This window comes from Capsicum annuum, chromosome 6 (genome assembly GCF_002878395.1).
Source record: "Capsicum annuum cultivar UCD-10X-F1 chromosome 6, UCD10Xv1.1, whole genome shotgun sequence".
NCBI classification, from domain to species: domain Eukaryota; kingdom Viridiplantae; phylum Streptophyta; class Magnoliopsida; order Solanales; family Solanaceae; genus Capsicum; species Capsicum annuum.
In genome coordinates, this window is record NC_061116.1 from 31,781,958 (window position 1) to 31,787,367 (window position 5,410).

Below are 5,410 nucleotides of genomic sequence, written 5' to 3' on the forward strand. Positions count from 1 at the left end.
CAAGAAAAAGGGGAAGAAGCGGGTAAGTAATCATTTAGGCTTTTAAGCCTAAACCGTCGACCCTTTCCTAATCTAGTTGGGCTTTCGACCCATTTTACCTGTCCTAGTCTACTTTTCAAGCCTTTGGCTTGAATCTTGCTCCACCTGGATTAGATACAACCTTGGCTTCATGGCCTGAATGAAAGCATAAATAAACAACTAAATGAATAAATAAAATAAAAATAAATCAACTCAACGCTAAATAAACTAAAGAAGATGAGGCTTTTTGAGTTTCCAAATCCTAGTATCTTTGTCAATGATCTTGGGCCCGCTATTTGCTTCTATCTTCTTACTGGAATGCCATAGAATCACTTTGGGAATTGATCCTTGAGGATATGGGCCTCGTTGGACCACTTGATAATGCGATAGGAAAGAGTCCATAGTGGACTCCAATGCAAATGGACATGTGAAGAAAGAAAAGACAAGCAATTAGAATCCGAATCATATAATTTAATAAATTTGAACATCACTCGATAAGGCATAGTGATATGAGTAAAGAAAAAGGGACAAGATAAAATAAAATAAGATAGAGTGATGGCAGCGTAGGAAAAGAACAAGATACCACATAATTTAACACATTCTATTTGGAATGTTACATACACCTTACTGTTACTTAATACAATCCAAATTACTACTTGAAAGAGGTTATAATTGTGTATTAGCAATTTTTATTTCGAGAGCATGATCAAAATATAAAGTGAAACACAAAGAGAATCCAAGATCTGCTATCTCGTGTTTATGAATAAGTGCCAGGAAGGACTATACGTAACAAACATCCATTATACAATCCTAATACAAATTCAAAATAGCATGAACACATAAAAGCAACAGAAGTATGATTGAACTAGGAAGGAATTTAAACCTCATGTCTAAGCCCATAAAATTCCACCTCAATGCCTCAATAGTTGTTTTGATCTCCTTTTCTGTTTCCGAAAGAAACCCAAAAGTGAATCAATAAAAATTTCCACGAATAGGAAGAAAAGCTCTTGGACCAAACAATACCCACAGGAAGATTTGGCTTAAGAACTTCCAAAGGCGAGAACATATCATGAACATTTCGCTTTTAGTTCTATTTTCACAAGAGCGCGGGTTTGTAATTTCATTAAGCCTCTTAGACATTGTAAACCAAAGAGATTTAACGAAACTTTCACTTCAAAGAACAAGCAGACTAAACTAATTTCGATAATTTCTCAAATGACTTTAAATAAGAGATAATGGGTTACGCCCAAACATTTTTTTTTTCTTTTGAAACAATAATCAGAAGAATGATAAGAATAGAAACATAAAAGAGAGCCCCCACAAATAAGCCCAAGTCGACACTACCATTAATCGAAATCGACAGTCCGCAGGATTCATAAATGAACATCCAATATATATTCCTATAATGAGTATATATGACCGGGAAACTCAAAAGAGAAAATAAAAATAGAACCTCCATTACCAATAATTTAAAGCCAATCACGTCTTAGAGAAAATGAAGAAGAATAGGACTAACCATAATCCTACAAACTACGGCCAAGATGACTGTTACTCCGATCCTCCTTCTCGTTTCAACAGATTCTAACGAAACGGTCATTGAGGTATCCTAGGAATTTTGACATGCTTTTAGACTTTGTTCATTTTCCTTTACGCATATGAGAAGCCAAAGGAACCTAAGAGGTATTTTTTTCTAGTGACACGGATAACTCAATAATTGTAACACCATCCAGTAACAACAACAACTGAAATACCTTTAAATAACAACTACAAACAGCATAATACATGGCTAGAACTATTGAACGCGAACGAACCACAAACTTAATTTGGAACCCCGCTACTGCGCCACAAGCGATACACAAAATGAGAGCATTCTATCAATCGACAATGTTTCAAAACAGAGGGAAAAAGTCACAGAATCAGATTAGAGACGACAAGAGCCCTATGTCATACAATCAACACAGTTCTCCATTGAAACAACAATCCTATGGCCTCTAGGACCTCTACAGCATACAACCCAGCATGTAATATCACTAATATTCGCAACTACAGAATGGTGAGATGAAGCAGAAATGAACGAAACTAAATAAAATAGGGAGTTACCTATCCGGGAGTAGCAAAACGAGACTCGAGCTATCAGTAAAATTATCCCTACTAGGAGCAGATGTTGTCAACTCGGGAACTTCCCATTGCTTGACTAGCTTTCCAGAAAGAATCGACGAGAAAAAATTTCACAAAAATAAACTCTTTAATTTCGGAGTGCCCAACCCAATTTTTGAAATAGCCTTTCGAACCAGCCTAAAAATTTCTCCTTCAGTTTCTTTCAAAACCTCTGAATCTTCGACCTAAACTTCGAACTAAAATACTCAGAACTTTTCCTCTCTCTCAGACCTCAAAATTTTCGAACCCTAAAAATGATGCAGAAGAAAACCCTTGCCCTTTTTGAACCTCTCCCCTTTTTCCAAAAAAAAAAAAGCCCCTCTTCAGCTCAATCAATGAGCCTTTTATAGCCATCAAAATGAGGGTTCAATGAGGAAAACCCTTGATGAATTTCGCGTGTGATGCCTCCATTTTGGGATCTTCCCCCAACGGATTAAAAATTGTGGATTAATAAAAAAAAATAAAATGAAATACACCCCTAAACCAATGAAAATCCTCCAAATGTGTACGAAATCATACCTATTATCCCGAGAATCATGGGGTTGAGCCATTAGGGGGGACAACTAATCAGATTCTGGAAGCTTTGAGGGTTTTCTCGCATGAGACGCATGAGGAGGGCTACAAACGGGTTGATTTCGGGTGGATTTTGAGCTGGTAAGGTTGGGTTCAATTGGATTCGGGTTGAGGGTTGTTGATCGATGCTGCTGTTATGCTTAAGGGAACAAGATATATAGGACTGGGCCGGGTCACAATATGAAATTGGGCTGGTTTGGTTATTAGGTTAGTTGATTATATAATTGGATTCAAAATTGGGTTATTTAATAACCCCTATTAAATCTAATTGAGTTATTAAATAATCCTAATTATTCTAATTAGATTAGAATAATCATAATTGAATTTAATTAGATTAAAATAATCTCAATTAAGAAATGGTAACTTTTGGGATTAAGATTGTATTGCAATTTAAACGACTTATTTAAACTCTAACCAAATTGAATATCTATTGGTCAATTGCATTACAATTGGGCCAATTGGATCTCAATTGAGGTCATAGTTAATTTGTTCGCTAAATTGAATCGCAATCTGGCATGAATCAAGTAACAAATTACCCTCGAGTTTCTTAGTTTGATAAAAATCCAACATATATTCCTCCGAATAAAATATTTCGAGAACAAATCATATTTAAAATCAAGACTTTATCCATTCGAATTAATTTTCAAATTTAATCAATACAAAATCTAAGTTTGATAAGATGTTCATTTAAATAACAAAATTTATACACTCTCGTATATATAAGAAATACGAAAAATGTATAATCGTCAATTAAATGATAAAATTGCCTTGAATAATTACTTTAACCAACATTTATTTGAGAAAAATAATCATTGTGATTTTATTTTAAAATTGAAGAAACTTGAAGTTAAATTAGATTGCGGAGGGCAAAAATTAGGTGTCAACAACTAATAAAGACATAACTAATATAGAAATATAGAGGTGAACTTCGGACGCATGAATGTCCAACCGTTACCTTGAAAGCTCCAACAATCGCCTGAATTAAGTAAGTGAGGCGCACTCGAGCTAGGAGCACTCGAGCTAGGACCTGCACCGAAAGGGCGCAGTAGGCATGAGTACGGTCCACTTGTACTCAGTAGGTATCACAGGCCGACCAAACAAAGTGGTAAATAAAGCATTCAAAATATACACTAAGGACACGTCACCTGCAATCAGAAAATGTCCCACAACGGGCTATAACAGTTCTAGTATATCTCACATATATTACAAAAACACACCAAGATACGAAACACAAGTATACATTATGTGACATATAATAGAATAAGAGAGAACATATAGATACAAGATCATCAAATACAAGTAAAGAAAAGAAAGACAAACACATAGATGACAAGTCAATAAGGTAATACAACACAACATAAACACAATAAAGTAAGTGCAATGTATATGATAATAATGATGATGATGATGATGTACGAGGTTGTCGCACAACCTCCGGGATCATAGCACAATCCACGTATACACCTACGGAGATAAATCTTCCCAACGTAGGACCCATGGGGGGTTCATCAACCCATATACAATCCACATATCTCATATCTCCTTTCCGGCATATTCCTTGGAAAGGGTTTTAGAAGGTGTTACAATATTTTTAAAAAGGTGTTGCCAGTGTTTCTCAGATATTGCCACGGTGGTACCAATGTTTTATGAATGAGTATGATATGAAGATGTAATGCTTGCAACCCATCACAATAAGTATTTCCACAACCAACCACAATGATACATTTCCACAACCACATGAGCCAATATTCACTTGTTATTTTTATTTCATCCATGAATTTTCATATGTCTTATATGCCAATAAAGTATGAATATAATCACAATACACCAATGTACCACATTAAACAATAAAATATAATTGTTCGCATGTATTCAGGGCTATCAATATCACATAGAACCCCACACGGTCAAACATATCACATAATATTTTAATTTGGACAATTACATCACATATAGGCCCCCACATGGGTACAATACATAGATATCCATTTTCCATGATTAGTTCCCACTCTTAACATGCATTTTACACCATCATTTACTACCCAGCCCAGTCTGAAGAGTTAAGCTATAACCTACCTCAAAAACCAAAATCGATCCGCTATACTTAAACCTGCAACCCTACCTTTTATGAAATAATCCCGAACTTCACTAGAAACACCAGATATGAAATCTACGCGTCAAAACAAAACCAACGACTCCCATATTGACTACTTTTTGTTCGGGGTCAAAGCGGACCCCCAAAATGGATTTTAAAAAAAGAAGGGCAAAATCAGAGCTTTACTTCAAAAATATGTTCCCCATATTTTTAGGAACCTTCAGCTGAAAACTCAAGTTAAATCAAGTCAAAAACGAGGTTCAAATCGAAAAAAAACCATTTTTGAGCTTTACTGGGTAAAATATTTGAAATTCGGGTTAAAATCCAAAATTGGAGTTGTTTTGAACATTAAATTGATGAAAAACTAGTAATTATAAGATAAAAGTATTATTCAAGTAAAAATGAGTGAAATTTGAGTTTAAAATCATGCCCTAAGATTTTTGGGGTTTTGAAAAATTAATGAAGAAATTACTAAGAAAAGGATGAATTCTTACCTTAAATTCGTAATATAATCAAGAAATAGGTGTTAATCTAGCTTCCCAAGCTCCCACAAGCTTCACTTTTAAG